The sequence below is a fragment of the Saccopteryx leptura genome, chromosome 4, assembly GCF_036850995.1.
Source record: "Saccopteryx leptura isolate mSacLep1 chromosome 4, mSacLep1_pri_phased_curated, whole genome shotgun sequence".
Classification (NCBI taxonomy): Eukaryota; Metazoa; Chordata; class Mammalia; order Chiroptera; family Emballonuridae; genus Saccopteryx; species Saccopteryx leptura.
The window spans coordinates 141140965-141165096 of NC_089506.1; the positions used below are offsets into that span (position 1 = coordinate 141140965).

The window sequence follows — 24132 nt, forward strand, 5'->3', positions numbered from 1 at the left end:
CCACCTGATTAGGAGAAAGGAATATAAGGATCTAATATTCAAAACACATAAATAATGCATACATTTATTTTAAAAAAAAAGGGGCAAATAACCCGATTGAAAAATGGGCAAAAGTTCTGAATAGACATTTTTTTCAAAGACATATAGATGGCCATTGGGTACACATAAAAATGCTCAACGTCATTGATCATCAAGGACATGCACATTAAAATGCCAAGTCATGCTCACTTTGGCAGCACATATACTAAAATTGAAACAATACTGAGAGTATTAGTATGACCCTTGTTCAAGGATAACATGTGAATTTGTGAAGCATTCCATATGTTCTTTATAAAATATTGCCATAAGATATTACTTCACATTTGTTAAGATATCATTTATTAAATAGATAAGAAATAAGAAGTGTTGGCAAGGTTGTGGAGAAAAGACAATCCTTGTGCACTGTTGTTGGAAGGTAAATTGATTCCATCACTATGAAACACATTATGGAGGTTCCTGAAAGTTAAAAATAATGCTTCAGGAATTGCATTGCTGAGAATTTATCCAAAGAAAACAAAAACACTAATTCAAAAAGATATATGGACCGCTATGTTCACTGCAGCATTATACACAATAGCCAAGATATGAAAATAATCTAAATTCCATCCATGGATAAAAAATTGTGGTATAAACATCTACAATAAAATATTATTTAGCCATAGAAAAAATGGAATTTTGCAATTTGCAACAACATAGATGGAAATTAAGGGCATTCTGCTAAGTGAAATAAATCAGACAAAGACATATATTATATTATCTTTTACATGTGGAGTTTAAAACAACAGCTCATAGATACAAACAGAATGGTGATTTCAGGAAGCAGGTATTAGGGTAAAATAAATGAGTGAACTGTTGTGTTAATTCTTTAGAAAAAATAAAAAATTTGGTGACTTATAAAGATACAGGAAAATGTGATCCTAATAAAGAACATTAGTAATTAGACTTTTCCAGCCATTGTTATTATAAAAGATATTTAAAATAATTATTAAAATATTTATAGAAAAAGATAAAAGTTGGATCAAAATATGGCAAATTTCAACAGAAAAAGTATGTCTAATAAAAATTTTAATATCTGAAATAAATATTTTACTGCATGTATTATAGCATCAGGCTAGCTATAACAGAAAGAAGAATTGGTATCCTAAAGGAAAAGTCTATAGAGTCTAAAGGTGCACAAAAGGGTAATAAAAAAGAACTAAAGAAATCAAAATATGAGATATAAGGTACAATTTGGGCAATATTAAACAATTCACAATATATACAGTTAGTCGCAGAAGGAAACAAGGAAAGGAACAGAAGTTCTGTTACTCAAAACAGGATCAATACAAGAATCAAAACCACACTTACATATCTGTCACACTACTGAAATCCAGGGATAAAAAAATATACCATAATGCAGCCAGAAGAGAAAACAATGTTATATTATAACAATAATTTGAGTTTCACTTTACTTCTCAAGAGAAATAGTGAAAACAGAAGAAGAAAAAGAAATGATGATTTTGCAAAAAAAAATGTCAAGCTAGAGATCAATAAAGAGAAAAATATCTGCTTCAAAAATAAAGGGAAAATTGAAACATTTCAAACAAATAAACTTGAGATAATATATTGCTAGCAGATTTACATTATAAAAATATAGTAAATGTAAATACAAAAGCATGAACTGATTAAATTATGTACTAGATAAGAGCAAAAAAGTTAAAAACAAAACAAAACAAAACCATTACAGTCAGAGAATAGATGTGGACTAAACAGTTGATTTGATAAGAAGCCAAAATTTTATCAAAGTATCCTCTACTTCAAAAGAGGTTTTTCAGTAAGGAAAAAAAGGCAAATGAGGGTACTAAAAGAGATACTCAAATAACGAGGTGCTTTCTGTTATTTGTCAAGGTTTGTGCAGCAATACAAATAAAGACATACCTGTTCATAGATGTTAGAAAATGTCACCATGACTCCCCATAGCAGAAATTTGTGTTTTATTTATTAAGTATATTTATAACTATCTTGTGGAGAAAATTGAGACCCTTGAGAAAGTCATTAGATAGCAAGTCTATAAAAGAGATGACTAAAATATTCTATATGAGAATTATGGAATAGGACAAGGATGACAAGAGAGTACGTGAAGAGAACAGTAACAATATAGCAGGTGTCTAGGGTTAGAAGCAAGGGAGAAAGCTAACATAACATATTCCAGAAAATGAGATATGAAAAAAAAAACATTTAAAACCATGCACGCCTGGCCCTGGCCGGTTGGCTCAGTGGTAGAGCATCGGCCTGGCGTGCAGGAGTCCCGTGTTCGATTGCCCGCCAGGGCACACAGGAGAAGCGCCCATCTGCTTCTCCACCCCTCCCCCTCTCCTTCCTCTATGTCTCTCTCTTCCCCTCCCGCAGCCAAGGCTCCACTGGAGCAAAGTTTGCCCGGGCGCTGAGGATGGCTCTGTGGCCTCTGCCTCAGGTGTGAGAATGGCTCTGATTGCGGCAGAGCGATGCCCCAGATGGGCAGAGCATCGCCCCCTGGTGGGCATGCCAGGTGGATCCCGGTTGGGTGCATGTGGGAGTCTGTCTCCTCCCCATTTCCAGCTTCGGAAAAAATACAAAAAAAAAAAAAAAAGTAAATTAGAAAAAAAACCCAAACCCATGCACGCCCAAATTTCAATCTGAATGTTTGAGTGTGTTTTGTGGGCACTCAGCAGAAGGGGGATGGATTCTGGTTCAGGTGTCAGGGCTGACCATATTCCATAGAGAAGGCTGGCACAAGCAGGTCTAGATTAGCTTTAAACCCACTGAAATCTGGTTCAGGTGTCAGGGCTGACCATATTCCATAGAGAAGGCTGGCACAAGCAGGTCTAGATTGAGCTTTAAAAGCAATTCAAGGGATAGACTGGGGAAAAGTTACAATGCTGGTTGCTGATTTGTAATATTTAAATATCTCTCTGGTAGTAAAATTCCATGCACAGTTTTTTATTAGTCTGTCTAAATATGGAACCAAAAGGTTGAAAAGTAAGGTGAAGTTAAAAAAATGTCAGTGGCCAAACATTAAAAAAAAGGAGTTTTACTTTTTTCATAGAGTTGCCATGGTGGAATTTCCTCTTGAAATGTCAGATCATTTATAAATTCTACCAAATTAATTTATTATATGAAGTAGGTTTATTTTTTATCATGTTCTTATTTTTTAATGGAATTTAAGAAAAATATTTACGATGTTTCGAACAATACTTGGTGTCAGAGATGACAAGAGAACATAAACTCCAGACTCCCAGGAATTGGCAACAGTATCTCTGAAGAATCTTATTCATTTTGGTGTGTGAAGGAAACCTCAGTTAAAATAAAGCAATTATCAAAAAATTAATTTAAACTCATCTCCACAGAGCATTCACAATTTTACATGGAATAAGTTTCTTCAAATCTTAATGAAAGCATATTTACTTAAGCTTATGTCTTATAAAAATAAATTGTCATTTATATTTAATAAAATATTAATATTAGCAGGTAAACTGCACAGTTCCATATTAATTTTATCATCTACCTGGACTTTAATACTCTTCCCCAAGCTGTTGACAACTCTCTGATGGATACGGTCAGTCCAGGAAAAGATGTATAAAACACTGAAGTGTCTTTAGCTACTTATTTTTTCCCAATTTATTAAAAATACAAGAAATGTAAATAGGGAAAAGTACTGCAGTATAACTAAAATTATATCTATAAATTATCACTCTTTTCTTGAAACTTATTTCTGAATAAGTACATTACATTACATTGAAACATTTAAAAATGTTAAGATAAACAGTTAATAGTTAATTTAGGAGTTTCTCTGAAATTTTTGAGTTGGTCATGTATAAATATTTAATAGTAAAGTTATAGTAATTTTAACATTTAAATAAACAAAATATTATCATAACAGAAATACAAATAATTGGCAATGACCTAAGAAAACTAATCAGTGGAAATGTATCTTCAGTCTATCACAAAAATATTGTTAATGACATTAAAGCACCAGGTTATCTGGAATTTGCAATCCACTGAGTAGATAGGACTCCAAAGAAATTAGAATATAAAAGACAAAGATGGGTCTAAAGCATTTATATTTCAGAACTCACGTAGGTACCCTCTCTTGATTAGGAGTCATAAAAACAGAGAATAATAAAGGTGAACACATTTAAGAATCATTTCAGTTTCCTTATTTTGATGTGAAGTGTTACAGAGGAGGTAACTAACTGTAGTTCTGCAAGATAGATAGGTGAGGAAAAAACCTGATCTTGAAGCAAGAAAGGTAATAATAAATAGGAATCCAAGAGAATAAACTGGAACCTATGAAGAAAAATGTCTCATGTCTGTTTCCCATTGCTGCCAAACTTGACAATGCAGCTGACCTAGAAAAGAAGATGATGTCTGGTAGATTAGCGACAATGTGTACAAGCTGCAGTGATTCCTGGAACACTATATTAACATTCAGAGCGTAATAGTTGCTGCTTCAATTCTTTATTCCAAATCTCATAACAATTTTTCTTAGGAACAAATATAACTAAAAATCATGCAAGAAAAGTGCTTTTGGAAAACATAGTCTCAGCTTAGCTATATTGACATGGTACAAAAACACTGCAAATTTTATGATCTTGAGACCAGAAAATATTGGAAGTACCTGGGGCAGATAAGGATGATCTCTGAACCATCTGAAAACTTCAGTTGGACAATCATAGTGTAAACCCCTGATGTTTTGTAGTGATACCGTAACTTTGTTTACTAACAACTATTATTCATTTGAAAAGCAGCCTTTGGATTGTTACTAAACCCTGGTAGTTGGTGAATGTCTGACTGTGAGATACCATGCAACCAGAAATACTCATTATAAATTAATCCAATGACCAAAATATGATCTGTGCAACAACATTTCACTGTAAATGGAAGTTGTATATATGAGAAGATGCCTAAGCAGGTCCAGATGCAATAGTAAATATAAAATACAAATGACTCAGATACCTATTGTATCTATTTCTATTGCCTTTTTGCCCTTTCTCCAACCAAAATTGACAACTTCATGGACCAGTTAGTAAAGGAAGGGAAAACACAGGTGTGTGTTATATAACTGGCTCTGCATGGTATGTTGCCATTAGTCTGAAGTGGGTAGCTATTACATGACAACATATGTTAGGAATCACTATGAAAATCAGTGGCCATAAAGGGAAGACTTTAGGTCCTTATATCTAGTTTCTTAATTCTTATAGAAGAAGGAAGAGTCTGTGAAATTTTATCTACACTACCTAATAAACAGAGTTTAAAGGAATTGTTATCTGGTAAGAATTTTAAAAGAACAATATTCAAAAATTGCTGAGAGTTAAACTATGGGTGAACTATTTATATTAACTGTTCAGCATGATCAAAAATTGTAAAATATTTCTGTGCCGTGTGAAGGCCCACCACAGGACACTTCAAGAGCAGTAGACATGCAATAATCTGGTGGAAAAGATTACTTTTATAATCTCATTCTCTAGTCATCCTGCTGTTTGTTCTAATGGGTTTATTTATAAGCTTGCTGTGGTAGCAGGAATAGAGACTGTGCAGTACCTCAATAACATGTATTTCTCTTAATTGAGGCTAATCTGGCCACCTATTGCTACTGCTGGATGTTCACTGGCAACAGTAGATGCCAATGCCCAGTAAGCTTCTGGAGACAGGTTGATTACATTAGATCCTTTTAATCTTGGAGAAGACTGTGATTTGTCCTATGGGAATAGATCTACATTCCAGATGAAGATTTCCTTGTCTATTCAAAAAGCTTTTGCATGACTATCATTCAGATTCTAGATTTTTTTTCTTTTGCATTTCTTGGCTGACCCCCCATACCTCCCAAAATAATTCTGACCATGGATTTCATTTATGGTGAAGAAAATATAAGAAAATATTCAGACCTATGGAATTCACTGTGGTGGCTTAGTAGAACACTAAAATGTTTTATTGAGGGATCACTTGAAATACCAGTTTGGGAATCAATACCCACAATTTGTTTTTCCATCTTATTGAATGCAGTCTATCCTGTAAACCAGCTATCAATATATGTTCTTTTTTTGTCTTACATACAGTGTACACTGATCCAGCAACCAAAGGCTTCAGTTGGTAGTAAATAATTTCACAAACATACCAAATTATGATGTACTTATAATAGGGTAAATTAATTACCAGAAATTTCTCCATTTCATGCATGTACACCTACATGCCACGTGGCTTTGCACTGATCCTATTCAGAAATGAGGTTGAATTTCTCTAACTATTAAATCTGGCCTGATCTTGTATATCAACTACACATTCAGCACTCCCCTATAATCTATTAGAACTTTCTCATTATGACCAGATTCTTTATATATATATATATATATATATATATATATATATATATATATATAAAGAATATATATATATATTCCTAAATAAGAAGGGATTAAGAGTAATAAATTATCCATATAATTTGATAGAACTTTACATTTTATAGAACCTCAAATAACTTGGACTTAATTCTATAGGAAGGGATGAAGAAAAGATTTTGTTAGATATCAATCTAAGACTTATTCCTGGATTAATTTAGAAGCAAAGTTGAACAATGCAAATCATATTTGTCTATGGGAAAGACAAACTATAGCAACATTTTGAAATGTCAGAACAAGAGAAGCAAATATTGTTTGAAACTAAGCAAGAAAATTATATCTAGAAAAACTTTAAACTATCAATTCCTATGGCTGTATTCCTGAATATATGTTATCTGTGGAAAACATGCAGTGATAAGCATATTTTTTGAGGTATGATGTTACATAAGAAATAAGAAAAGAAACTTGCTTCTCGTGAACATTGAGCTTAAGTTATCTAAAATAAATGAGATGGCGTTAATATGGATTTAATGATTAGAAAATTTATATTTGGGAGTTAAAAGACTATTAAAAACAGAAAAAGAGTAAAAGAGACTGTGATTTAAAAAAAAGTACAAATTTATAAAAAAAAATTAGCCATGACATTACTTTTTTAAGTATAGGTTGAGGATAAAGGAACAATGAAAACAATAGAGAAAAAGTTCTTTTAATATGGAGGAAAAAGAAAAGACTGAAAACAGGGAAAGGTTATCTGAATTGTTTGTTTTATTGTTATTATTAAGATTTTCAGAGGAGAGTACAATGAGACAAGTCTTTTATTTTCAGTTATTCTTTTCCAAGTGGTGCAAAACAATATATTAATGCATAAGAATATTTTAACGCACTTTGTCCATTGCTAGTGACTTTAGATTTATGTATTAACAAAGTAAATTCATATTTTAGATCTCAACACATGCATGATGGATTTAGATAGAACATACAAACAGAAAATCAATAAAGAATCATTAGCCTTAAATGACACACTAGACCAAATAGATAAAATAGACATTTATAGAGCATTTCACCCCAGAACATCAGATTACACATTCTTTTCCAATTTGCATGGAACATTCTTAAGGATAGACTATATGTTGGACCACAAACCTAACCTCAACAAATTCAAGAAGATTGAAATTATACTAAGCATATTCTCTGACCATAAGGCATTGAAATTAGAATTCAACTTCATAAATGAAATTTAAAAAACCCACAAAAATATGGAAATTAAATAACATACTTCTAAAAAATGACTGGGTCAGAGAAGAATAAAAGCAGAGATCAAAAAATATATACAGACAAATGAGAATAAGAACATGACATACCAAAACAGTGAAAGCAGTCCTCAGACAAAAGTTTATATCATTACAAGCATATATATATATATATGAAAGACATATTTCTTCTCAGCCTTTTGGCTAAGATCAAGTGTAAAAAAACAAGAGAGATTCCAAGTAAACAACCTACCACCACATTTGAAAGAACTAGAAAAAAGAAGAACAAAGGCAACCCAAAGTCAGAAGAATAAAGAAAATATTAAAAACTAGAGCAGAATTAAATGAAATAGAAAAAATATATAGAAAAAATTAATACAGCAAAGAGCTGATTCTGTTAAAAAAAATCCATAAAATTGACAAATCCCTGGCTAGACTCACTACGAAAAAAAATGACTTATATAAACAAAATCCAAAATGAAAGACGAGAAATTACCACAGATATCATCGATATACAAAGGATTATACTTGAATACTATAATAGATTATATGTCACCAAATTTAACAATCTAGAAAAAATGGAGAACTTCCTAAAATTATATAATCTTCCCAGAATGAGTCATAAAGTAAAAAACCTAAATAGACCCAAAGCAGGGAGGAAAGAAGAAACAACTATCAAAAACCTCTCACAAAATAAAAGTTCAGGACTAGATGGCTGTACCAGTGAATTCTACCAAATGTTCAAAGGAAAGCATTCCAAAAAATAGAAGAAGCCAAACTCCCTAACACATTTTATGGGGCCAGCAGTACCCTAATACCAAAACCTGGCAAGGACAACACACACAAAAAAAAACCCTACAGACCAATAACTCTAATAAATACAGATTCAAACATCCTAAATAAAATACTAGCAAACTAAATACAATAATACATTAAAAAAATACATCATGATCAAGTGGGATCCATTCCAGGAGCACAAGGATGGTTCAATATATGTAAATTGATCAACATAATATATTGCATCAACAAAATAAAGAACAAAAATCATATGATCTTATAAATAGATGCAGAAAAGGTATTTGATGAGAGACAACATCCCTTTATGTTTATAACATTCAATAAAAATGGGTATAGAAGGAAAGCACCTCAACATAATAAAGGCCATATATGACAAACCATCTGCTAATATCATACTAAATGGTGAAAAAGTAAAATTGTTTTCCTCTAAAATCAAGAACAAGACAAAGCTGCCAACTCTTTCCTTCCTTATTCAACAAAGTTCTGGAAGTTTTAGCTAGAGCAATCATGCAAGAGAAAAAATAGAAGGCATCCATATTGAGAAAGAAGTAAAAGTATCACTTTAGGCAGATGCCATATAGAAAACCCCAAAGATTCCACCGAAAAACTATTAGAAACAATAAATTGCCCCTGGTCAGATGGCTCAGCAGTACAACATTGGCCCAGCATGCGAAGGTCTTGGGTTCAAGTCCCCAGCAGGGCATACAGAAGTGACCATTTGCTTATCCATCCTTACCCCTTTTCTCTCTCTCTCTCTCTCTCTCTCTCTCTCTCTCTCTCTCTCTCTCTCTCCTCTTCCCACAGCCATGGCTAAAATGGTTTAAGCAATTTTGCTCTGGGTGCTGAGGATGGCTCCATGGCTTCAACCTAGTGACTGAAATAGCTCAGTTGCAAAGAAACAAAGCAAGGGCCCCAAGTGGGCAGAGCATTGCCCTGTGGGGGCTTGCTGGGTGGATCCTAGTCAGGGCACAAGTGGAAGTCTGTCTCTGACTCCTGCCTCCCATCTCTCACTTAATAAAAAAAAGAAAAAGAAAAAGAAAAGAAAAATAAAGCAATACAGTAAAGTGACAGGATGCAAAACCAACATACAAAAGTTTACAGCTTTACTATATGCCAACAATGAAACTGCAGAAAGTGACCTCAAAGAAACAATTCTTATTACAACTGCAACAACAACAAGCACAACAAAATACCAAGGAATAAACTTAACAAAGGATGTGAAAAACCTATACAATGAAATTACAAAGCATTGATAAAAGAAATTTAAAAAGACACAATGAAATAAAAAAATAATCCATGTTCATGGATTGGGAGAATCAACATAGTTAAAATAGTTATATTACCTCCCAAAATATACAATTTTAATGCAACCCCCATTAAAATCCCCATGTTCCTTTTTAAAGAAATAAAAAAATATATATTAGGTTTGTATGGAACCTTAAGAAACCCAAATAGTCAATGCAACTCTGAGAAAAAAGAAAGAAGTTAGAAGTATTACACTACTTGACTTCAATTTATACTACAGAGCCACAACAATCAAAACAGACCAATGGAACAGAATTGAGAGCCCAGAAATAAATCCACATATATATGGACAAATCATCTTCAACAAAAGAGCCAAAAACACACAATGGAAAAAAAACACCTTTTCAATAAATGGTGCTGAAATAATAGGAAAGCCACATGCAAAAAAATGAAACTTGACTAGTTTGTCCCCCTGAACAAAAATTAATTCAAAATGGATCAAAGACCTAAATATAAGATCTGAAACAATAAATTCCACAGAAGAAAACATAGGTGCTAAGTTCATGGACCTTGACCATAGAGAACAATTTATGAATTTGACCCCAAAGGCAAGGGAAGTAAAGGCAAAAATAAATGAATGAGACTATATCAAACTAAAAGCTTCTGTACAGTAAAAGAAACTGACAACAAAATGAATAGAAATCCAAACAAATGGGAGATAATAGTCACAAACAACAGCTCTGATAAAGAATTAATATCCAAAACATATAAATAACTCACAAAGTTCAGCAACATATAAGCAAACAGTCCAGTTAAAACTTGAGGAGAGGACCTGAACAGATACTTCTCCCAGAAGACATACAAATGGCCAACAGATATATGAAACAATGCTCATCTTCACTAGATATTCAAAATATGCAAATCAAAACTACAATTAGATACCACCTCACACCTGTTAGATTAGCTATTATCAACAAGACAGATGATAACAAGTATTGGGGAGGCTGTAGAGAAAAAGGAATCCTCATTTACTGTTGGTGGGAATGTAAATTAGTACAACCATTATGGAAGAAAGTATGGTGGTTCCTCAAAGAGTTAAGAGTAGAACTACCATATGACCCAGCAATCCCTCTACTGGGTATATACCCCAAAACTTGAAAACATTAGTAAAGAAACATGCACCTCCATGTTCATCACAGCATTGTTCACAGTGGCCAAGACATAGAAACAACCAAAGTATCCTTCAATAGAGGACTGGATAAAAAACATATGGTACATATATACAATGAAATACTACTCAGTCATAAGAAATGATGACATATTGCCATTTACAACAACATGGATGGACTCTGAGAACATTATACTAAGTGAAATAAGTAAATCAGTAAAAGCTAAACTGTATGATTTCACACATAGGTGAGAAAAGCACATAGAAAAAAGTGTTTATGGACATAGATAAAATTGAAGTGTCTCCCAGGGGGAGAGTTTTGTGGGAGAGAGATTGAGGGACAAATATACAGTGATGGAAAATGACTTGACTTTTGGTGATGGGTACACAACATAATCAACAGTTCATATGTTATAGATATGTTTACTTGAAACCTATATACTCTTATTGATCAATGTTACCCCATTAAATTTAATTTTATAAGTAAAAATTTTTAAGAAGTGTTAATAATTTCCCACTTCATTTACTCTAAAAGTAATAGACAGCTATTTCATTATAAAAGTAGTTTCAATTCAGTTACTGTGAAGTTTTGACATTTTAAAAACAGGCATTATGTTTAGCATAAGTTCAGAACGTCTACAAGGAATGGCTCAAGTAAATTATATTTTATTACAAAATTAACTAGCTTGAACTTCAACTTTCCCATTTTGTCCTCTTTATTATTTTTAAATCCCTATATGTTATTTCATCCATAAACCCATTTATTTATAGTAAGTTAGAGAGAACCTAAGTGAAACATGTATTTTAGTAAAAAGCCATAGTACTAGCAAGAAGAAAATCTGACTTTTTAAAAGACTAAATTTTTAATTCAGCAACAATTACAGAAAACAGAAAGATATTATTATCACAAAAACTAGTAGATAGTAATTTCAAGGAAGTAGTTTATTCCTAAAGATAACATATAGATATTGCAATTTTTATATTCTATCATGTTTTACTACTACATGCTCTAGTATTTTATCCTATTTTTTTAAGTTCATGGTCATCTGTAGAGTTAATATTTATTATTGTAGAGGCTAACCATCCCGCTCTGTAAGAAAAGAATAGGTATATTCTTCTTTATTACATTTCTGCTGGTATGATTATCAACTCAAGAATTCCATATGCCTTTGAGTAGAGGAAAATGGAACTCAGAGAAGGTACATAGCAATAATGACTTTTAGATTATTAGTACAAATGTAAATATAAACTTAGTATTCTGATTCTAAAATTTCAAAATAAAATTATGATCAATTTTCAAATGAGACACAAAAAAGGAAATGTTTTGTTTTATTTATAAAAAGATTCTTTATAATCTCATTAAGCTCAGTGAGAAGCAGGTATCATGGATTAGATTATTATTACTACTTAAAGGAGAACCAGATAAGAAGAGAAAAAAATAATTTTTTCTAAATTTGAGTTGAGAAGAAAACAATGATAAGATTCTCATTTTCCTCCTCCATTCCCATCTTGAGATTGACCCTAGAAAGCTTTAGAAAAATAAGGTAATTAGGGAGACCTCACAAATGTAGACATTTTCATCATATTGTAATATTAAGGCTGCAACTACAGTAAGCTTAATGATATCTAATGATTAAGCAGAAAAAAGACGATGCTTGTATTCTCAAAGTGCTCTTGATACTGTTCAAGTATAAGTCTCAGAAGCATCCAAGATACTAACTTAAGAGCATACTGACTTGTCATTAAGGATCCTCAGAAGTTAGGAGGTGTTCTATTTGATTAACTAAAAAATAAATGAGGACCAGAATCAGACCCTTGCATGTGTAAAAATGTTTTGTACATCAAAAGACAAGCCTCACCAGGTAGTGGAGCAGTGGATAGAGCATCATACTGGGATGCAGAGAACCCAACTTCAAAACCCCGAGGTTGCCAGCTTGAGCGTGGGCTCATCAACTTGAACATGGAGTCACTGGCTTGAGCACGGGATCATAGACATGATAAGGTCATGGTCACTGGCTTGAGCCCAAAGTTTGTTAGCTTGAATGTCAAGGTTGCTGGCTTGAGCCCAAGATCATACTGGCTTGAGCAAGGGGTCACTCACTCTGCTGTAGCTCTCTAGTTAAGGCACAGATGAGAAAGCAATCCAAGAACAACTAAGAAGTTGCAATGAAGAACTGATGTTTTTCATCTCTCTCCCTTCCTGTCTGTCTGTCCTTATCTGTCTCTTTCTCTGTTACAAAAAAAAAAAGTCTATTAAGAAGGATGCCTGTCCAGGTGGTGGTGCAGTAGATAAAGCATCAGCCTGGGACACAGAGGACTCAGGTTTGAAGCCCACAGGTCACCAACTTGAGCAGAGTTCACCAGGGCTCACCAGTTTATGCATGGGGTTGCTGGCTTGAGAGTGGGGTCATAGACATGACCCCGTGATCATTGGCTTGAGCCCAAAGGCCAGTGACTTAAAGTTCATGGTCTCTGGCTAAGCCCAAGGTCCCTGGCATAATCAAGGGGTCACTGGCTCAGCTACAATCCCCTGTCAAAGCATAAATGGGGAAGCAATCAATGAACAACTAAGGTGCCTCCACAAAGAATTGATGCTTCTCATCTCTCTCCCTTACTGCCTGCCTGTCGCTACTGTCCCCCTTTTTCTCTGTCTCTCTTGCTAAGAAAAAACTAAATGAATAATAGAAAAAAGCTGAAGTAGATAAACAAGTCAGCTGGATAGTGGCAAGCAAAAAGCAAGACAGCTCAGCATACACAAACCACTATCTTTAGCACAAATGCTGGCTATTTGTGCAGCGACCAATCAGACAATGGATGTTGCCCATGAAAACCTAAGAGTCATGGAGAGGAAAGCTTGAGATCTGACAACTCATTGTTTCTAATGCCACAACAGACTATAGTTCCTTCTTCTTTTTCTATCTCTTACCATTTTACTGTGTATCTTAGAAAGAACGTGAAATTTCAGAACTCAAGCTTTTTTACTTAAAAACCTGAACACTGTGAATAGGAGCTGTTTTTATTATTATAACAGTCTTAAGTTACTACTACTCAGGGGATAAGTGGTTTCTGAGTAAGACAAGATCAATTTAGCCAAAATATAGAAACCATATTTTTTAGCACATTTGTGAGTAAATTTTCGACTCTACTATAGAAGACATTTATCTCTTTTGCTTATCTTAGGAGTAACTGGTATTGAAAGATCAATAGACTTAAAGTTGAGATATAATTTGGATTAGCAGCTTTCCCATTTACTAGCTGAGTGACTTTAAATATGCTAGTTAATTTGTATTATCACCTCTGCTACATTAGCCCTTGTTGAAATCCCAATACAGTATAAATTACATGTAAAAATGATTTATTGTAATGCACAACAGAAAAGCAAGACATTACAAATGTCCTTATATCTGTTTTCTAAATTTTCCTCTTTTGTTTCCTACCCTCTCTATCCTAGAAACACATTTTTAGCCCCAACTTCCCCTCTCTAATGTTTACTAATATCAGCCTGTACTCACACTGTAGTCTAAAAAACATTATGCAAGATCTTGTTTTAGAATTTGGAGGTATGACTTAATTTTGAAAATTTCTTCCCTTAGCTTTCATTACTCTGCTATTGTGGATTTGGTTTTACAATATTTCTTCTTTTGGGGACCAACAACATTATTAATATGCCACCTAACATCAACATCTATGTTTTACTCACCCAATTACAACAATTTTCAAGCAGATATTTTAGGTTTCAATTAAAATTATATTTCTGCAGTTATGTAGCATATAACTCATAACTCATAATTCTATAGTTATATAGCATATAAAACTCATAATTAATAATTCAATAAATTCTTCTTTCTCCTTATTAACTACTTCTTAGAAATTTTATATGTACTCTTTCCTGTAATTCCTACAAAAATGTAAAATATAGGTATAAATATTTTGATATATATAATATCAAACAGATAGATTAAGACTCTGACAACTTCATATACAAAAAAAATAAATAAATTTCACCAAAAACCAAAGAGGTTTTATTACACTTCCTCAGTGGACATACTCACTTCTTTTCCTGGGCACATGTTTTCTTCTTCTCAGGTTATCCTTGAGACAAAACCACCTTTCTTCACTGAATTCAAGGATGGTTCAGAGTTCTCTTTCAGCTCATTTTCAGTTATAAATTTTATCTATGACTTGATGCAAAGTCGAAGTAAAGGTAGCCAGCCTTAGTTGTCAGTAGAGTTGCACTGTATTCTGCTTCCAATAGCAGTGGAAAATCTAATGAATTTTGTATCTGAAAGTCAAAAGAAAGATTATTTAGTGCATTTGGTGCTGCTGTGAAAAAAATATTATGCAGAAACAATGCTTCCTATGGACCATGAGGTTACTTTGGTGAAAAAAGTTCAGAGATTTGTATTAAATAAATAATAAATAAATAAATAAATAAATAAATAAATAAATAAAACACTTAAATCCACAGTAAAATAAGAAAAAAGTATTTTATATTTATACCAAAATAAGATCTTACACAATAATCTCTTATAAAATATATATTTTTTAAGAAAAAAACAGTAATGTTAAAAGTCAATAAAAATACATTTTGTTTTATGTATTAATTATTTAATTTTATCAAAATAGTAAAATTATCTGTATCTTAAATTAATTTTTTTGGTCACTATCAGTACATCATTTTTAATATACCTTTTATAAGTATGTCTGAACTATTTGCCTATAACACTGTCTTTGTAAATATATTCTTATAATTGGGGGCCATTCTTAAAATATTATTTTTTAAGGAAGATTTTAGAGTTGTGTTATGTGCTTAGAGAGATATATGTATATATTTTTCTATTTAATATATCTGTAAAATAATAAAATTAATTTAACACTCAACTAGATAATCTTAAAATTATAAATGTTAATCTGGAAGAAAATTGCCAGCAACCCCCCCTACACACACACACACACACACACACACACACACACACACACATACACACACACACATTGAGTGACTGTAAAGTGATCTTTCTTTTCTAGTTGACAAGGCAAAATGTTGTACTCCCTTTGACAAAATGATGCCAGTTAACCCCCAGGGTGACTCTTCTGCTTATTTTCTCCTCTTTTGTTAACTATTTAACTGCTTACCCTAACAGTATGACTTATTTGTTTGACTTAAGTCTCAATTCTCTGTCAAGTATTGGCATTAATTTGACATTAAGAAACAAAGCATTAAATTTGCCTTCATAAAACATTTCTTTCTAATGAAGTAGTTCAGAATAGGGATCACCAAAAGGTGCTACTTTGGCATGTAAAGTATTTTGAGCTAAAGGCAATTGAGATCCTGATGAATCAAGAGAAGCTTTAACCTCTCCCTTAAAGAATTTAAGTTGGACCTTGCCCAAGATAAGAGTTATCACCAGAAACAGCTTTTCATGACCTATATATGGGGCAAGACTTCTAATTACTGGGCATCTGCAATTCTTATTATCCTGCAAATTATTCTTCTCCTCTTTGAAGCTTCAGGACATCTTGCCTCTTTCTTTTACTCATAATGCAATATATACTTCACTTTACCTCACTGTCTCTGTGTGTGAGGATCTCTGACTCTCACAATTGTGGGATTCCCATACATATCTATGTAATTAAATTTTGTTATTTATCTTGTTAATTCATCTCATTAGTTTTATTATTAGACTAGCCAAAAGAACCTAGAAGTATAAAGAAATATTTATTTCTCCTCCACATTAATAAGAGACACATGTTAAACTAATATCAAAGTTGATCTATACAAAATTATATACTTATGATGAATATCTGAAATTTTTAAAAAACTGAAAAAAATGGTTGCATGTATGAATAAAAATAATTGAATAGGTGATGTCAGAGAAATGGCACCATGAGGAGCAATACCGATAAATCTCCCCAAAATTTCAACAAGATCTTCAACCAGACACAGAAAAATCTATCCTTGGATCATCTAGAAGTTCCCACACACTCAAGACGAAGGTATGATCGAGCTAAAAATTGACTAAATATATAATGAACCCCAAAGGAAATAAGAGAGAGAAAGGAACACTCCGCCTTCCTTACTAACCTAAGCAAGGGCTGCTTTCACTTGGAACTGAGAGAATAGGAGCTAAGATGGGCAAAGCGGGTGGATAGAGCCAGGCTGCGGCACAGACATCCAAGCCAGGCTGTAGCTTAGACGTCCAAGTCGAGGAAAGACTGTGCCTGCAGTGACCCAGTGAATGCAAGCTAACACCTGCACCAAACCCTGACAAAGACGGGTGAGTAGCGGCAGCCATTAGACCCAATATCCTGGTCTGTGAGCATAGATAGTGTGCGAAAGGTTCCTCCTATTGCCAATGGAGTGGGCGCCCATGTTACTGGACAGAGGGACAGAGTCAGAGGCCTTTGTGTGGGCTGTGACCAGAGTCTCAGTGTGGCCCCTGCACCCTTAACAGCTGCGCACAGGGAGTGCATGAAAGCAAACTTCCCTACACCCGAACTTCTCTGGGCAGGCAGGGGGCTTCACCCAGCCATATAAGCTAACAGACCTGGGAAGGATTAGCTTAACTCACAGTCTGCTCACCTCCCAACTGACCTATGCAACTCTAACTGACAAGATCTCTCTCAGTTCAGCAATCTAAGACAAGAGGCGTGATATTTTTTATTGCCTCTTGCTATTCACATAGGGATGGGGGAAACTTCTGATTGGCAGAGCTTTCATACTCAGGGCTATATGTTAAAAAGAGGGATTTGTCAGCTTGTAAGACATCCTGTTCTGCAGGCAGCAACTAGGGCATCTTTCTGACAGCAAAAACAGATTACAAAGTGCAAAAAGCCTGGGGAAAATGGTCCCACAGAGTACTGAGGCATGCTGGACATGACTGGAGGTGCATAGAAAGGCACCTTGAAAGCAATTGGCTCCCAGCCCCACCTGATTATGCTAGCGGCTCTGACTGACAGAGTCTTACTCAGAGCCCTGCGCTGAATAGGGATAGAATGGGGATTTGCCAGCTCTTTGAGCCTCTTACTCTCCAGGCAGAGGCAGCAGAAACTCCATAGCTGGATCATCAGGCTGCTAATTCAGGAAGGAAAGACTAGGAGAGAGGCTCTGGGAAAAGCTACTCTCTCATTGTCGGAGCCTGCAAATGCTAATGAGCCTCGACAACCAACGAGACTGAAGCCTAATATATGACATCACCATAGAAACTTATCAACTGCAAACCTCTACCTAAGCGTGCCACAAGGACAGAACCTGGGGTACAGAGTCACCAACCAGGAAGAGGGAGAGGAAAGAAAAAGCAAGAAGCTAACTCTCAAAATGAAAAAAATAATCCACAGACTTTATAACCTTTTCCATTTTTTTTGTTTGTTTCTTTCATATTCTTGTATTGATTATTTTCTTCTTCTTCCACTTTGGTCGTTTTATTCTCTGCCTGTCTTATTCTTTCCTCTTCTTGAACTACACTACCCATAAGTGTTACATTTCCCATTTTCTTTCTTTTCTTCTTCCTTTCTCTCTATAGGGTTGCACTCCAAAACCCTGAACTCTCTCTCTCTCTTTTTGTTCTTTATTCTTCTTTTTGTTTTTTTTCCTCTTACTATTTTCTCCCTCTATACTAGTTTCTTCTTTTCTCCTTTCCTTTTCCTCACAGTTAATCCTCAATCACAAACAAATTATTTTATTTGGGAATCAAATTTTTCCTTTTGGCACTTTGGGTGCTTTTTACTTACCTTTTTAACTCACTAGCAGTGCTCCCAACCCTGGCTCTCCATTCTATCTAGTTTATGCTCTACTTAATACAATAGTAATTTTTTTAATTTTTGTCCTTTTCCTGTTTCCCTCTTATCCCTCTCATTATAACTCTTAGTCAACCATCACTTACAAGCAAATTATTTTATTATTGACCCAATTTTTTTCTTTTTTTGCATTTTGTGGGTCCATACCTTCTTTTATGCCCCTGTATCATTTCTCTCCAACTCAGACCATCCGGCATAGGTAGTTTTTGTTCAACTTAGCACAATATAATTCACAGTTCACCATAATTTTTTCTCAAGAAAGAGGGAGAGGAGAGGAGAAACAAAAAAGGGAAATTATAAATTTTTTACTTTTTATTATTTGTTAATTCTCATTAGTACTATCAACAAAACAACCCTCAGATGTCATAAAGAAAAAGGAAATAGAATATCATGGATACAAAAGACAGAGATGTAGCACAGATAGATGAGGAAAAATCTATGGAGAAAAATTTTAATATATCGGAAACCTTGGAGCTAAATGACAAAAAATTTAAAATAGAAATCCCAAAAATACTCAGAAATATACAAGAAAACACAGAAAGGCAATTTAGGGAGCTCATAAAACAACACAACGAACACAAAGAATATATTACCAATGAAATTGAAACTATAAAAACAAATCAAACAGAAATGAAAAACTCGATTCACGAACTGAAAAACAAGGTAACAAGCTTAGCTAATAGAACAGGCCAGATAGAAGGTAGGATTAGTGACATAGAAGACAAGCAACTTGAGGCACAATAGAGAAAAGAAGAAAGAGACTCAAAAATTTTTAAAAATAAGAAACCCCTACAGGAATTGTCTGACTCCATAAAAAAGAATAACATAAGAATAATAGGTATATCAGAGGGAGAAGAGAGAGAAAATAGAATGGAGAATATATTCAAACAAATAAAAGACGAGAACTTCCCAAGCCTGTGGAAAGAATTAAAGCCTCAAATTCAAGAAGCAAACAGAAAACCGAGTTTTCTTAACCCCAACAAACCTACTCCAAGGCACATCATAATGAAATTGGCACAAACCAACGGCAAAGAAAAAATTCTCAAGGCAGACAGGGAAAATAAGAATACAGCATATAAAGGAAGGCCTATTAGATTATCATCGGATTTCACAGCAGAAACTCTACAAGCTAGAAGAGAGTGGACCCCAATATTTAAAGTCCTGAAAGAGAGGAACTTTCAGCCAAGAATACTATACCCATCAAAGCTATCCTTCAAACACAAAGAAGAGATAAAAACATACACAGATACAGAAAAGATAAGGGAATTTATCATCAGGAAACCCCCACTCCAGGAATTACTAAAGGGAGTTTTCCATACAGATACAAAGAACAAAACAAAACAAAACCAGAAGTAAAAGCCCCACCAAGAACACAATAAAACCAAATTTAAACTGTGACAAGAAAAAAGGGGGGAGAGGATGGAGATTGACAGTAGCAAAGGACGATGGAGTCCAGAAGTACTCATAAGATAGTGTACTGCAGTGAACATTTTAGTAACCCTTTTCATTACTTAATGGTAACCACCCTTGAGAAAACCACCACAGAAGCAGATGACTTAATAAAACAACAGGGGAAAGAAGTATGGAATACAACCAAACAAAAAAAAAGGATAGAAAAACAAAAGAGAAGAATCAAACAGGATACAAAACTAACAGAAAGCAATTTATACAATGGCAATAGAAAAGTCACAAGTGTCAATAATTACACTAAATGTAAATGGATTAAACTCCCCAATAAAAAGACACAGAGTAGCAGAATGGATTAAAAAAGAAAATCCAACTGTATGTTGCCTACAAGAAACACATCTGAGCAACAAGGATAAAAACAAATTCAAAGTGAAAGGCTGGAAAACAATACTCCAAGCAAATAACATCCAAAAAAAAGCAGGCATAGCAATACTCATATCTGATAATGCTGACTACAAGATAGCAAAAGTACTCAGAGACAAAAATGATCATTTCATAATGATTAAGGGGACAGTGAATCAAGAAGATATAACAATTCTTAATATGATATATATGCACCAAAACAAGAAGGACCAAAATATATAAGACAGCTACTTATTGACCTTAAAACAAAAACTGACAAAAATACAATCATACTTGGTGATCTCAATATACCACTGATGGCTCTAGATCATGCATCCAAACAGAAAATCAATAAAGGTATATTGGCCTTCAACAAAACAGTAGAGCATTTGGATATGATAGATATCTACAGGACATTTCATCCCAAAGCGACAGAATATACATTTTTCTCTAGTGTACATGGAACATTCTCAAGAATTGACCATATGTTGGGCCACAAAAATAACATCAGAAAATTCAGAAAAATCGAAATTGTACCAAGCATATTTTCTGATCATAAAGCCTTGAAACTGCAATTCAGCTGCAAAAAAGAGGGAAAAAACCCACAAAAATGTGAAAACTAAAAAATATACTTTTAAAAAATGATTGGGTCAAAGAAGAAATAAGCACAGAGATCAAAAGATATATACAGACAAATGAAAATGACAATACAACATATCAGAATCTATGGGATGCAGCAAAAGCAATGATAAGAGGGAAGTTCCTATCATTTCAGGCTTATATGAACAAACAAGAGAGAGCCCAAGTGAACCACTTCACTTCACACCTTAAGGAACTGAAAAAAGAAGAACAAAGACAACCCAAAACCAGCCGAAAAAAGGAGATAATAAAAATCAGAACAGAAATAAATGAAATGGAGAACAGAAAAACTATAGAAAAAGTTAATAGAACAAGGAGCTGGTTCTTTGAAAAGATCAACAAAATTGACAAACCCTTGGCAAGACTTACCAAGGAAAAAAGAGAAAGAACTCATATAAACAAAATCCAAAATGAAAGAGGAGAAATCACCACGGACACCGTAGATATACAAAGAATTATTGTAGAATACTATGAAAAACTTTATGCCACTAAATTCAACAACCTAGAAGAAATGGATAAATTCCTAGAACAATACAACCTTCCTAGACTGAGTCAAGAAGAAGCAGAAAGCCTACACAGACCAATTAGTAGGGAAGAAATAGAAAAATGTACTAAAAACCTCCCCAAAAATAAAAGTCCAGGCCCAGACGGTTATACTAGTGAATTCTATCAAACATTCAAAGAAGACTTGGTTCCTATTCTACTCAAAGTCTTCCAAAAAATTGAAGAAGAAGCAATACTTTCAAAAAGATTTTATGAGGCTAAGATAACCCTCATACCAAAACCTGGTAAGGATGGCACAAAAAAAAGAAAACTACAGACCAATATCTCTAATGAATACAGATGCTAAAATACTAAACAAATCGAATACAACAACATATTAAAAAAATAATACATCATGATCAAGTGGGATTCATCCCAGAATCTCAAGGATGGTTCAACATACGTATAATGGTTAACGTAATACACCATATCAACAAAACAAAGAACAAAAACCACATGATCTTATCAATAGACGCAGAAAAGGCTTTTGATAAAATACAACACAATTTTATGTTTAAGACTCTCAACAAAATGGGTATAGAAGGAAAATATCTCAACATGATAAAGGCCATATATGATAAATCATCAGCTAACATCATATTAAATGGCATAAAACTGAAGGCTTTTCCCCTTAAATCAGGAACAAGACAGGGTTGTCCACTGTCTCCAGTCTTATATAACGTGGTGCTAGAGGTTCTAACCAGAGCAATCAGACAAGATAAAGAAATAGAAGGCATCCATTTTGGAAAAAAAGAAGTAAAGGTATCATTTTTTGCAGATGATATGATCCTATACATCAAGAACCCCAAAGACTCCACAAAAAGATTACTAGAAACAATAAGAAAATATAGTAAGGTCGCAGGATACAAAATTAGTATACAAAAGTCCATAGCCTTTCTATATGCCAACAATGAAACATTAGAGAATGAACTCAAAAAAATAATCCACTTCACGATTGCAACAACAACAAAATACCTAGGAATAAACATAACAAAGAATATAAAGTACCTATATAATGAAAACTATAAAGCATTGTTAAAGGAAATCGAAAGAGATACAATGAGATGGAAGAGTATTCCTTTTTCTTGGATTTGAAGAATAAATATAATCAAAATGGCTATATTACCCAAAGCAATATACAAATTTAATGCAATTCTCATCAAAATTCTAATGACATTTTTTAAAGAAATGGAATAAAAAATCATCATATTTATATGAAACTGTAAAAAACCCCGAATACCCAAAGCAATCTTAAGGAGAAAGAATGAAGCTGCGGACATTACAATACCTGACTTCAAATTATATTATAGAGCTACGACAATGAAAACAGTATGGTATTGGCAGAAAAATAGACACTCAGTCCAATGGAACAGAATAGAAAGTCCAGAAATAAAACCACATATATATGGTCAAATAATTTTTGATAAAGGGGCCAAGAACACACAATGGAGAAAAGAAAGCCTCTTCAACAAATGTGCTAGGGAAACTGAAGAGCCACATGCAAAAGAATGAAACTCGACTACAGTTAGTCCCCTTGTACAAAAATTAATTCAAAATGGATCAAAGACCTAAATATAAGACCTGAAACAATAAAGTACATAGAAGAAGACATTGGTTCTAAACTCATGGACGTTGGTTTTAAAGAGCATTTTATGAATTTGACTCCAAAGGCAAGGGAAGTGAAGGAAAAAATAAATGAATGGGACTACATCAGACTAAGAAATTTTTGCTCAGCAAGAGAAACTGACAACAAAATAAACAGACAGCCAACTAAATAAGAAATTATATTTCCAAACAACAGCTCAGATAAGGGCCTAATATCCAAAATATACAAAGTACTCATAAAACTCAACAACAAACAAACAAACAATCCAATAAAAATATGAGAAGAGTACATGAACAGACACTTCTCCCAGGAAGAAATACAAATGGCCAACAGATATATGAAAAGATTCTCATCTTCATTAGTTATTAGAGAAATGCAAATCAAAACTGCAATGAGGGAGATGATGTCAGAGTAATGGCGGGGTAGGAAGCGATTCCGATAAATCTCCCCCAAAACTCAACAAGATCTTCAACCAGAAACAGAAAAACCTATACTTGGAGCCTCCAGATGCTTCGCAATACACCCAAAGATGCCATTAAGGAAGAGAAAATTGAATATCATGGATACAAAAGAAAGAGAGGTAACACAGCTAGATGAGGAAAAATCTATGGAGAAAAAATTTAATATATTGGAAACCTTGGAGCTAAATGACAGAGAATTCAAGATAGAAATCCTAAAAATCCTCTGAGATATACAAGAAAACACAGAAAGGCAATTTAGGGAGCTCAGAAAACAACTCAATGAACACAAAGAATATATGTCCAAGGAATTTGAAACTATAAAAACAAATCAAACAGAGATGAAAAACTCAATTCACGAGCTGAAAAACGAAGTAACAAGCTTAGCTCATAGAACAGGTCAGATAGAAGAGAGGATTAGTGAAAT

At 33.7% G+C, this 24132-nt stretch overlaps 1 non-coding gene across 1 annotated transcript; it reads left to right on the forward strand.

Annotated features, from left to right (window-relative positions):
- The first annotated feature begins 220 nt into the window (after positions 1-220).
- Positions 221-327, forward strand: LOC136404644 (U6 spliceosomal RNA). Its single transcript, XR_010751364.1, has one exon. It is a non-coding gene; the product is annotated as a U6 spliceosomal RNA (small nuclear RNA).
- The last annotated feature ends 23805 nt before the right edge of the window (positions 328-24132 follow it).